Raw genomic sequence first — 13,838 nt, forward strand, 5'->3', positions numbered from 1 at the left:
ACCTTCAATCTCCGCTTCACGAATAATTTCTTGTTTGCTTGGCTCATTCACAGGAGCGTCTACAGGACAAATCGACTCATCATTATATACATAGGGGTATGAATGAACCAAAATGAATGGAAGTTAAAATTACCTCCAGTGACAATGACAAGATCAGCACTCCACTACTCGCACCTACTTCCTTTAGTTTAACTAAAACAAGATAAAGTACACATGTTAGCAGAAGGGGTACATATTCCAGTTCACTCATCTCTTGGAATTACCCTCCAAATGAGAAGATATTTGTACCTATGCTGGATGTTAGTGAGGTCATTACAGTGACAGGAGGAATAGCAACGTTAACACCGACGGGCTCATCATCCATCGCTTTGTGCATTTGTTGAACGAAGCTTGGTTCATCAATGTCCATTAAGCCAAGAGAAGAGGGTTCAACTAAAATTTCTCCTTCTTCTTGACCCTCTACAAAAAAAAGAAAATAAAATTTTTTGTCCGAAAATGAAACAATGGAAAAGAGATGAGTATGAGATTTTACCTCCTTCATCAACCAAAATGTCGTGGGCTGACTCCTCCTCAGACACAGGTGGATGGTCGCGTCGTCGATGAGCAATTTTATTAATCTTCTTAGATGAACGGGTATCCTTTGAAATCTGAAAACTCTCATAACATGATCTTGTGCGTCGTTCAACTCCCTGGGAAGCTTGGAGTAGAGTTTGAGAAGAAGTGGGAGATTGGGATCTTTTCCTACTAATAAGAGGCGTGGTGTCCTCTTATTTTTCTTCTTCTTCCTCTCGGACGGGACACCTAACAGTCATCCTATTGGAAGATGATAAGGGAATATTCATCTTTTTCATCTGAAGTGGCTTTAAGGGAGCATCTAGTGACTTAGGCAGAGTGACACGATGAGTCTTGTGGGCTACAGAAGAAGGAGGAGTATCAGCTTTTGCTTTACCTTTGGTTTCATCCTCTTCTCCGGACATTTTGAATTCGTCGCTCTCATCTGAATTAACTATTTGTTTTCCTTTACGGGAAGATGTGGTAGGCCCTTTTCCTCCGCTAGAAGGTATAGTCCTCTGGACTACTTCAGTAGCCAGCCGAGAAGAAGCTTCCGCTTCTAATTTAGAAATCCTTTTCTTCTTAATTGGTGTGTTGGCGGCTAAGAGCCACCGACAGTATAGAAAAGTCATTTGAAGTTTGGGTTCAGCAACAGGCAAGCTAAAATGAGCCCTGATACAGCCGACAACGTTCAAAAACGAAGCATGTACCCCATTGATGAGACAACCATAGGTTGTTAGCCATCTGTTTGGGTTCCCGACGTATAATTGGTCGTAACCGAATTGTCATGCAAATCTACAAGGAAGGTAGGGCTCAATCCTGCAAACATTCTTTGATCGAAAAACCATGTAACCCGATCAGATGTTCATAAACCAATTAAAACCACCCATGTTGAGAGAAGTCCTATTAGTTCTAGGCATTTCATCATCGGTGAGCATTTCATTGTATGCGCCTGAGAATCGAGGGAAACATTTATAAAACTCCCAACACTTAGCAATCCTGAATTGCCTCACCACTTCATGCCATTGTCGGGATGAACTCAACCACTTACATCCTTCTAAGATCTCTAGCAGAGGAACCTCCGGATCAGATATGTTAGGAGCTGACATCATATCAGATCGGTGGAGGACCAACCACGTCATCAAATATGTATATGGTAGTTCTGTTCTTAACATGGGGATGTCACTTGAAGGCTGGGCACCCTCTTATGTGAAGGTGTTGGCTAAATGGTGTAATCCACTGTGGATGTCAGCAATCATAGCTGAGAGTAAAGATAATCGACCTCTAATGGCTAGTTGAACAGCAGGAAATAGAACTTCAATAGGGAGAGCCTCCAAAGCTCATTGTGGTACTACACACTTCTTTAGCCATATAGCTAAATATCCTACAAGGAGGGTCTTCGATTTCATTATTTTCCTGGCTTGCCATAAGAAAGTCCTGAACTTTGTGCCACTTAGGAAATTATCTTCAGATGATCCAGTTGTGTAAGACTAAGCATTTATCTTCAATATCAGCTTACTAATCTCAGATAGGGTCAATGGAGGTGGTTCACAAACTTCATTACCAACTGAACTCTCAAGATTCTGGAATAAATAATCTGCAAATTGCTTTAAACTGATCTGAGCAGACTTCTTGGTTTTCACCTCAAGCCTTGCTATCGTCGTTTGGTAATGACAAGTCAGTTCCCGAAGAACATCATAAGCAACAGAACCATCATTCTTCATTCTCCTAAGCTAACGGTTAGCAGGAAAGTACTCTTGGTATGGAATATTTCCCATCGGTAATCTTGATACTTTCATCATCTCGTGGAGTGGAAGTCCTAATTCCTCACACTTAGTGAAGAATGTATTCATATCCGGGTTATAGGACTCAAATAAAGTGAGAAAATGATCCACGCTTATTGGAAGACCGTATATGCTGGCTCGAATTGGGATATCTAATCCTTTGTTAGCTAATTCCCGACCCCAACGTCCGAGTACGTAGCTAGGCATCCTTGTCCACCACTTGTCTGCAAGCGAATGAATCCAACCAAAACATCTACACTTCTTAAGAGGAAATTCTCTACCTAATCGAGCGAGTCAATTCTTCACAGTGTTGGCCCTTACCATTAGTTCGTTTTGAGGCACACTATCTGATCCAAGTATCCCAGGGTGAAGTCCACGAATTCTATGCCGATCACTAGAGCCAGGAGTCTTAAAATCCTTACCAATGAACCCACAATGTATACGTTCATGGTCCTCTGTTAAATACCATGACATCTTCCTCGATTCCGTTAAATTCATAATTGCAAGAGTGAGTAATGCCAAGGAAACGAAGGAAGAAATAAAAGGTCCTCATCAGATTCGTTCAACCAAACTTCTAGACCACAAGAAAGGATATCAGGATCTTCAACGGAGTCCCCGAACAAATAATTAGGCTTCCTTAATGGCTCAGTTGAGTCTTGAATAGGTGTCAAAGGCAAGTCGGTCAATAACTAACGCAACGTACGATGACTTCCTTCGTGAATCAGCTCAGGAATACTATCGGCACAGTCCTCATTAAATTGACAGGCTTCTCTAATCAGAAAATCACCATCAAAAGAGGCATGAAAAGTACCACTTTGACCATGATTTTCTCTATCAGAAAGAGCAACGGAAGGAAAGTGGACTACAAATAATCGAATGAACTAATGTTGGAACACAGTTGAATAAAGAGGAAGCGAATGAACAAAATTTTTGTTCATAGTTACCACGACAGTGGAAACTATTGCGTGTACTGCGACAGTGTCCACTGTCACGGTAACTAAATGTTGGCTGTCGCCTTCAAAAGGCCACGAGTTTAAGAAAAACTCAAACCTTTGCCGTGATACATGCCTTGATCAAACAAGACATGTATTTTTAAGTATCAATCCTCTCGAAGGAGGACATCAACTCTTCCCAGATAACTCTCAAAGGAGACAAACGAGGATATGAAAGCAAAATCATAACTTTGGATGGAGAAAATCATAGGAAAGTTACCTCCAAAGGGTGAAGCAGCGATCTCAACCTCCTCCAATGCTTGGGTCGCAGATTTACCCTTGGGAACACGTGATCTCTTAGGAGACATGGTGAAACTAACCTAAAAACAAGGAAAGCTAGGGTTTTGAATGAGAGTTCAAACAAAAAAAAAGAGGGTGGGGGGTTGGGGTAAAACAAACCCAATATGTAAGATATAGGCACGGTTTTACCAGAGTTCAAGGAGAACCAAGCTTGGAGGATGAAAGAATCGAAGGAAAAGCTTAAAATCTAAGAAGAGCACTTGAAACCCTAGGCCCTTTTCGAACAAAATCACCCAAATGTGAGGAGATGAGGAGGAAAAGAGCTAAGGGATACTTTTATACGGTTTTGGGGAAGGTTTCAAACTCAGGAAAGTGGGAGAAAATAGCCCAAAAAAGCACGACGAGTGGGCTTTAAACCCGACTGACTGCCTCTGTGCGCGACAGTCGACGCTGACGCGCGTGAGCACGACAGACGACACTATCGCACAAAGGCATGACAGTGGACACCGTTACGTGCATACAACGATACCACGAGTATTTGCATATGTACTGTGACGCCCCAGGGTTCACACAAGGCTACAGTCCTAGATGAAACCCGGATTGTCAAACCTGCTAAGCACCAACCACCAAGCTACGACATGTTTTACCATCACAACCACTATCTCTCTAGTGAAAACAATAAATAGGGGAAGGTATAGACATGCAAAATAGAAATAGGCAATATTGGATATACACAGAAGAAGCATAAGAAATATCAAGAATGAGCCCAACTGAAATAGAATATAAATATTTCTAGATGTAAACTGGATCTCAAATATAATGAGTCAAATAAACAAAGTCTCACAAGAGTTCCCAACTCTAAAATAAAGTACCAATCTAGAGTCTAAAAATAATCAACTACATGTGGAGTTCTGTAATAACTACAAAGTATAATAAGTAGCTAAATGGACAACTAGGAAGTCCTATCAACCTACGACTCTTCGTGCGCCGGACTCACTGCGTGAAAGAGGGGAAACAACGAGCGTCAAAGCGCTAGCGAGATCATCACTACCTCTCCCCAGGGGAAGGGGTAGGAGTATATAAGAAAATAGAGTCAGTACTTATATATATCAAATCATTCATATAGCTATCTATGAAAAACAAATAGTCAAGGAAACATACTGAAATCTCCAACATAAAGAATAAATACATCATCTTGATTTACATGCGAGTAGCCTGCTCTAATATAAGAGGATGTCAACCAAACTAAAATGAATATAACTGCCATCCATAACGGGTGTGCCAAAATCTCAAAAGAAGTACCCTACTCGCGGGTAATTTATCATAGAAGTAAAACTTACAACTGATCAAATATCTATGTGTGCATCATCTTTTGCTATAGCGATACTCTTGTAATGTTCTTACTCAATCGTTTTGCGGCAATCATTCTGCGGTAATAGGTTTTATCTTCCCATTTCCGGATACGTGAAAGATCAAATACTAGTCATGTGTATTTATAAATTTTAACTTGTGACAAAAGTGTGCTAATTTAACACAAACTAAGCATAAATGCACATATCTCGGTGTGCGTGTCCACATCTGAAGTTCACCATCATCCTAGGTGTTTAACAAGTTTCAACATTGTAGTTAATCATCACAAGGTCGAGAGAAACGCTTGACAAATAGAAATCAAACCAAAACTATGCACATGCCAACATCAGACTGGTGGTCGACCGTGGCGGTCGACCGCGATGGGCTCCAGAGACTACCCAGGTCTCTGCCCTGCACGTGGTGACCATGGAGGTCGACCGTGAACCCAAAATCCAGTCATAATCTAGTTATTTATACATATAATACAAACGAGTTATCTTTTATTCATAATCTAGTCATTTAGGCTCTACAAAACAAGTGTAAATCTCTTTAAAAATGTTTTGAAAACTAGGAGGGGGATTAGCAGAGATGATACTCGCCTGAGATTGTCGAAAAATGTTTTAGAAGCAAGGTTGAAAGAGATCTCCACTCCAAAAGCTAAAAACCAAGAAAAAATCCCGCTCGAAAGCCTCTAATCTTCTCCATGAAATCAAACTAGGGTTTAGGGGTTTTGGTGGCTGTTAGGGTTCTTAGGAAAACTGAGAAAAACGTGAAAAACTCATATATATATCAGGGAAAATGAATATGGGTTTAGAAATCCGAAACCAACTCAAATTAGGAGAAAAAACTCTCTGTAGGTTTCACGGTCGACCGCGACGGTCGACCGGCTGCGGTCGACCGTAGCGGTCGACCGGACTGGTCATTTCTAGTTTTCATAGGTTTGGCCAATGTGCATGTTTCGACTCTTTTCTCTCTCATGTATGAACTCGTTCATACTCAAAATACATGGTATTATACTTATATACCATTAAATGATATTTATCATACTAAATATCCATATATCATAATTAATCTCATATTAATATATTATTCAAAGTTTATCGGGGTTTTACATTCAACCCCCTTTAAGAGGATTTCATCTTCGAAATTCAGCAGTCGCATCACAAAGCTTAATAACTGGGAAAACTTATTAAGAAGGTGTATTCAATACATAGAAAACCTTCTGCACCCATCTTAGAGTATTAGCACAATGATATTTAAATTTAACAACTTAGGATGCAAACATTCTCACCTAAATCCCTAACTAAACTAAATTGATACGTCAAGCGAAATAATCCAAACAAGGAAACCCTTTTGTATATACCATATGTTTCAAATGATTAAGGATCAGGTGACAATATCCCCATTCTAGTGTTAAAGGTAAATATAAATGTGTCTAAACAACATAGATAATGACAATTATCAAAGCATCATCATCATACCTGTTTGGGTAGTCGCGACGAACATCCTCCTCGAGCTCCCAAGAAATCTCTTTGGCTCCTTGCCGGTTCCATTGAACTTTCACTAATGGAATGGCTTTGTTTCTAAGCTTCTTATTCTCTCTAGCAAGTATGCATACCGGAATCTCTACGGTAGTCAAGCCATCCTGAATCTCAATCTCTGGTGAGTCAATCACTCTCTATTGCTCATCATTTCGCAGATGCCTCTTAAGCATCGAAATATGAAAACATCGTGTACACTCGACATCGATGCTGGCAGGTCTAACCTGTAAGAAACAGCTCCAATGCGCTCGATGATCTTAAAAGGACCAACATATCTTGGGGCAAGCTTCCCCTGTCTACCGAAACGCTGAACGCCCTTCATCGGTGACACTTTCAACATAACTAAGTCTCCGACCTGAAACTCTAAAGGTCGTCTCTGCTGATCTGCATAGCTCTTTTGCCAACTCTGGGCTGTAAGAATGCACTCTTGAATCAATGCTACCTTTTCCGTGATCTGTCTAACTAACTTCGGACTAATCAATAGACTATCCTTTGGCTCTGCCCAACATATGGGTGATCTGTAAGGTCTCCCGTACAAAGCTTCATATGGTGCCATCCCGATGGTAGCTTGATAACTATTATTATATGCAAATTTAATCAGTGGGATGTGATCCTCCCAGCTAACCTAAAAATTTATAATGCACGCTCTCAGCATTGCCTCTAAGATCTGATTCACCCTCTCGGTCTGACCATCTGTCTAGGGGTGAAAAACACTGCTAAGTGATAACTGACTGCCAAAAGCATCCTGAAAACTCCTCTAAAAATAAGATGTGATGACTGAGCCCCGATCTGATACAATCATCTCTAGGACTCCATGCAATCTAACAATCTCCCGAATGAAGATCCTCACATACATATCTGCCGTATAAGTCGTCATCACTGGTAAGAAAATATGCAGACTTAGTCAATCTATCCACTATAACATAAATAGAATCATTTTTTTTTTTGACTTAAGCAACCCCACTATGAAATCTATGGAAATATCTACCCACTTTCACTCATGAATGAGTAAAGGCTGTAGGGTTCCTATAGGTCTCTGATGTTCTGCCTTAATCTGCTGATATGTAAAACACTTTCTCTGCGCATAGCACTCCACTAGAAATGCGTCTTCAGATCCTTGTACATTTTTGTCGTGCCTGGATGCACTGTATATCTGCTATGATGCGCCTCATCAAAAAGTTCCTTCTTTAGTTATAAATTGTTCGGCATAACAATTCTACCCTTCATCCGAAGGCCTCCATCTATCCCTATAGTCCAATCATCCTTGGACTCTTTGGAAATCTCCCCCTTACAGGTTTGAATCCAAGAATCCACTATCTGAGCTTTGACCACTATATCTCTCCAAGATGGCTGTACAAATAAAGCTCCTAAAAACACACGGTTCCCGCCAATCTCTGGCCTGAAATCAAAGTGACTGCGGATATTAAGATCCCGATAAAGTGAACACCTCAAAGCTACTAGCCCACGGCGACGCTTCCTGCTTAATGCATCTGCTACCACATTCGCCTTTCCTGGATAGTACTGAATAGCAAATTCATAATCCTTAATAAATTCTATCCATCGACGCTGTCTCTGATTAAGTTCTTTCCGAGAAAAGAGGTAATTTAAACTCTGGTTATTCGTGAATAGCTCAAACTGTACTCCGTACAAGTAATGTGCCTTTAGTGCAAATACCACTGCTGCTAGTTCCAAGTCATGCGTGGGGTAGTTCTGCTCATGAGTCCTCAACTACGTCGAAACATAAGCTACAACTCTCTGGGTCTGCATCAATACACCTCGAAGACCTAATAAGGATGCATCAGTGTAGACAACAAAAGTCTTATCACTGCTAGGAATAACCAAAACTGGTGCTGAAGTCAATTTATTCTTCAAAGTCTCAAATGCCTTCTGGTACTCTATGCTCCAAATAAACTGTACACCCTTCTTAATACGGTGTGTAAGCGGTGTGGCAATCCTCGAGAAGTCCTGAATGAATTTTCTATAATAGCCTGCTAGGCCTAAGAAGCTACGAATCTGTCTTCGATGACTCCCAATCAATTACGACTTCTACCTTAGCCGGATCTACTGCAATGCCCTCTTGGCTGATGTCGTGACCCAAAAATCTGATATCTGATAACCAGAATTCACACTTGCTAAATTTAGCATACAACTGGTGCTCTCTCAATAATTGAAATGCTAACCTTAAATGATGCTCGTGCTCGACCTCCGACCTCGAATAGATAAGAATATCATCGATGAAAACTATCACGAACTAGTCCAAATAAAGATGAAAACCCCGATTCATCAAATCCATGAATACTGCGGGTGCATTGGTCAGCCCAAATAGCATGACAAGAAACTCGAAAGACCAATATCGAGTCAAGAAAGCAGTCTTGGGAATATCCATCTCCCGAACTCGCAACTGATGATAACCAGAATGAAGATCTATTTTCGAGAAATATTGCGCTCCCTAGAACTGGTCGAACAAGTCATTGATCCTCGGTAATGGGTACCTGTTATGGATAGTGACCTTGTTCAACTCGTGATAATCTATACATAATCGCATACTCCCATTCTTCTTCTTCATAAAGAGGACCGGTGCTCCCCATGCAGAATGACTCCGTCGAATGAATCCCTAAGACATCAACTCATCTATCTGGATCTGTAGCTCCCTCATCTCAGTAGGCGCCATATGATAAGGAGCTCGGGAAATCGGTGCGGTGCCTGGCTGCAACTCTATGCAAAACATGACTTCTCTCACTGGAGGTAATCCTGGTATGTCCTGGAAGACATCCTGGTACTCTGAGACTACTCGCATCTCACTTAAATTTGCACCCTGATCTCGCAATATCACATCCTCTACGTATGCTAGAAGTAACTCTGTAAACTGGTTGCCTATGGAGGTAGCTACCACTAACTCAGACCCATCAAATGCCCGCAAACTGACTGTTTTCACAAAACAGTCGATACTCACATGGTAGGAAGATAGCCAATCCATACCAAGAATCACATCGAATTCAGACATATGCAACACGATCAAATTAATCGTGAACTCAGAATCGTCCAAGCTGACGATGTATCTCCTACAAACATTCTCTAACAGAGACATCTCTCCTAACAGAGTGGATACAGATAAAGGAAAATCTAACAGCTGAGCTACAAGCTGAAGTCTAACTGTAAAATCATAGGAGATAAAAGAATGTGAAGCGCCAGAATAAAAAAGAATACGTGCTGGAAAGGAGTTCACACGGAACATACCTTTCATCACAGCTCCGTTCACGCCATGATCACGAGGAACAACTGCATAGACTCTACCGGTCTGCTGCTCTACATCACCTGGCGTGAATGGTGCTATCTACCTTTGTTGGGTCTCCTGGACCACTTGAATCTGTCCCTTAATCCTCGGGACTGCTAGAGGTACCTTAATCCTCAGCTGCTGGCCCTGACCGCGTCCCTGAGAGCGATTTTGCTGATACTGCTGAGTCCTACCCTGCTAGCCTGCTGTGGATGCACTGCGGCACTCTGTTGCTCTGTGTCTATGTTCGCGGGAAAAATTGTAGCTTTCTTCATTGAGTTCATTGTTCTCTCAAGTAATTGTTTTTCGATTACAAAAGATCCGGTCTTTTTATAAGATCCGGTTACAACAAAATCAAAGAAAAAATAAAAAGATTACAACTTTCCTTTTTCGAACGAATCACGATTTCCTGTTTTACGGTCACTCGCTTTTGTGGGTTCTTCGCCTGCGCCGGGGTTAATCCGTGGACCACCGCGCGATCTAGATCTGGTCGGATCTACACGATGTAACGGGTATTATCTCACGAAGGAAATAATAGCCGGGGGGTACTATTTCACCAAGGAAATAGTAGCATTCTCGGGATCAAAGGCCAAGCTTTGATCCGGAGTATAATCGCGTAGATCTCAGATCCGATCCCTCTCGATCTCCTGCCTTATTTGACGTGGACGATCGCCGAGCACCGAATCTGAAAGAGCAAGTCTTCAAAGCTTCAAATCTCTAAGGTTTAGATCTCAATTCAGCAGAGCTTCGCCGTCAAAAATTCTAACCTTTCAAAATAAGCCATGCCTAGCCTATTTATAGGCACTCGAACCTGTGCCTTGGCACAAGTGGCCGGCCACCCATGGGTGGCTCGGCCACCGAGCCCACCTTGGTGGCCGCCCGAGCCACCTAAAGGCGTGGCTCAGCCACGAGCCACCTCAAGGTGGCTCGGTGAGCCACAAGGTGGCTCGGCCATCGAGCCACCCCTTGGTAGCTCGGTTGCCGAGCCACCACTTGGTGGCTCGGCTCACCGAGCTGCCTAGATGGCTTAGTGCCGAGCTCTTTCCTCAGGTTTTCGCCGTGTCGTCCGTTGTCCGGTTTTATGCTTTCGCGGTTTATCCAAGGTCTGATTTAGAAGTCCGGATCCCGATTTGGAAGTAAATCCGCCTTGGTGTTTGAGTTCGAATCCGTTCTATGGTTGAATGACTCATTGACTCACCGAACTGTTAGCTTGATTCCGCATGCGAGTGGATGTATTCCATTGTTTACATGCGGCTTGTTAGCCTCGTCGCCTTGTTAATCCACTTCGTCGCATGACATTTGGCTTTGGTATTGTGGACTAACGATCGTGTTTGGATACGTCGCCCGATGGTTCGTTAGTTCGTCGAATCACCATGCCGAGCTGTGTTAAGGGAACTATAAGTAGTTTTATACGCCTACAGATACCCCCTCCAAAGTATTTCAGCCTCGTTCTTTTATAAAAGAGTCTGGAATGCTTTGGATATGATTGCCCCAACCTTCAATCGGTATAATGGGACCTTGGAATGGCTTCTTTTCTTGATTCCTTCAATCCTTCAGGCTATTCGGTGCTTTGTCGAATGTCTGTAAGGGTTCCGGTGCTGCATTTATTGTCTGACCGTTGTCGGAATTTTGGACTTGAAGTCGAATCCTGATTTTCCGATCTTTAGCTCGTGTTTGCTGGTTCAACATAGAACTGACCATCGATTGTTGGTGTTGAGTCTTTATTTTGCGACGCGTTGTCCGGCGTAGTGTTGTTGAGTTATCCTTAAGAATATTTTTAGAAAAATATTCTCTAGAAACTTCTCAACCAAAAATAGGAAATAGTTTATACTCGTATACCTTATTGGAGTATTAAGAAGCAGTTTATACTCGTATACTTTTCGGAGTATTAAGAAGCAATTTATACTCGTATACTTTTCGGAGTATTGATTTTTTCATTGCAATGCATTGATCGGCGTTGACCTAGGGTTACGCATTGACCGACGTTGACCCTAGGGTTTCGAACGTCGTACGTTGACTTTTTGATCGCAACGCGTTGACTGGCATTGACTTATGGTTACGCGTTGACCGGCGTTGACCCTAGGGTTTCGGATCGCTTGACGTTTGTTGGAGTATACACAATTTAAGCTCTTGAGGTATTGGAGCATGGCGGTCCTAAATATTAGGCTACAGGACCAACTATTAAAGCTGATTCATCTGTACATGTGGATCTTATCCCGAATTTGTTGGATGTCTAAGTCACGAAACCAACTAATGGGGCTGGTGCGTCCGAATTTGTTGGATGTCTAAGTCACGAAACCAACTAATGGGGCTGGTGCGTCAGTGACTTTCGCATATAGGATTTTTGGCAAACCCTCAGCCCTCAACGGGTTTGACGCGCCTTTACCGACTACCGTTTGAGTCGGGCTAGCATGCGGATTGTCTAAATCCGTTCTGCATGTGACGTTGTACTAACGGAATGAACTCCCTTAGACTTGCTGCTACGACTTCGAATATGTAGACTACGCCATTGTTACGGGAATAGGCTACCCGGCGACACGTGTTAGGTGTTGACTTTGGGATTTTTGGCTAACCCCCAGCCTTCAACGGATTTGATTAGCCTTTACCGATCCCCGTTTGAGTCGGGCTAGCATGCGGATTGTATAAATCCGTTCCGCATGTAACGTTGTGCTAAGAGAGTGAATTCTCTTAGACTCGGTACTACGACTTTGAATACGTAGACATCGCCCTTTTTACGGGAATAGGCTACCCGACAACGTGTAGTAGGCGCTGACTTATCCCTACTTAGGCTTCGGGATAAAATACCCCAGAATCGAACTCTGATATCTTTTTCTACGGAGAAAGACTAAACCGGCGACGCGTGTTAGGCGTCGGCATATCCTTTCTTAGGATTCAGGATGAAATTCCCCATGCGTGTAAGGCATGGATTTTGGTGTTATTAATAACAACCTGCCACAATGTCGAATATGTGAACGGGTATTCTTTTTAACGGTTAAGAACTATCCAGCAGCGCGGGTTAAGCACAGACTTATCCTTGCTTAGGTTTCAGGATAGAATACCCTAGAATCGAACTCTGGTATCTTTTTCTACGAAAAAAGACTAAACCGGCAGCGCGTGTTAGGCGTAGACTTATCCCTGCTTAGGATTCGGGATAAACTTCCCATGCGTGTAAGGCATGGATTCTGGTGTTATTAATAACAACCTGTCACAAATAAAATTCCTCGTACCTGTGAGGCACAGATTTTGGGAGTTTGAAAAAGGTGGTGTCTTCTCTTGGGGTAAAGACGAACCCGAAATGGGAGAGGAAGAATTTTATATTCTATCTCCCGACACTGAGGAAGAATAATTTTATATTCTATCTTCAGCTGGAAAGGAGACTCGAGGTGGGATCTCCACCCCCAGAATCCGGAAAGGTAAAACTAAGAGTGAGATCTCCACTCCGAGAATCGAAAAGATTCAGATAACCCTAACTATTGGAAGGTTTGATTACCGAACTGAAGATGAATTTCTCGTTTATCGAGAATGAATTGTAGTTTTGGTCATAACTGTAGGAAGGTTTGACCAAGCAGGAGTTTGAGATGACCCTAACTGTAGGAAGGTTTGATCACTCGATTTGAAAGTAGACCTCTCGTTCATTGGAGGAATCGAGAGGGGATTTTGATTGTGGCCCCAACTGTAGGTTTGACCTGAAAGCAAAGGGGATGGAATACAAGTAGCAGTAGAAATACTGGTTTGTACTGGCCACTCGATGAAGGGTTTTGACGTTAAGTAATCAGGACTTAACACGTCAAGCTTTGGAAATTGCCATGAATTGGTGGACAGAAAATTTAGTGGACCCACCGTCAATTGACTTGATCAGTGGAGGATTTTTGTGAGGAAAGATTAATCTGTCAAAAGGATTGAATCTCGTCTCAACAAGATAACTCATGAGAATTAGTGAATTTGATAACAAAAATGGAAAACATTCCGACATTCAAAGTTTAAATGTGGATGTTTTACTTATCACTTTTATAGTGATCGGGTTATCCCTAAGAATATCACCTGTGGTATTCTTTCGGGAACTTCCTGATACATGAATAATCCACCCCCAGCTTCCCTTGTGGAA

The sequence above is a fragment of the Asparagus officinalis genome, chromosome 2 (genome assembly GCF_001876935.1).
Source record: "Asparagus officinalis chromosome 2, Aspof.V1, whole genome shotgun sequence".
Lineage (NCBI taxonomy): Eukaryota > Viridiplantae > Streptophyta > Magnoliopsida > Asparagales > Asparagaceae > Asparagus > Asparagus officinalis.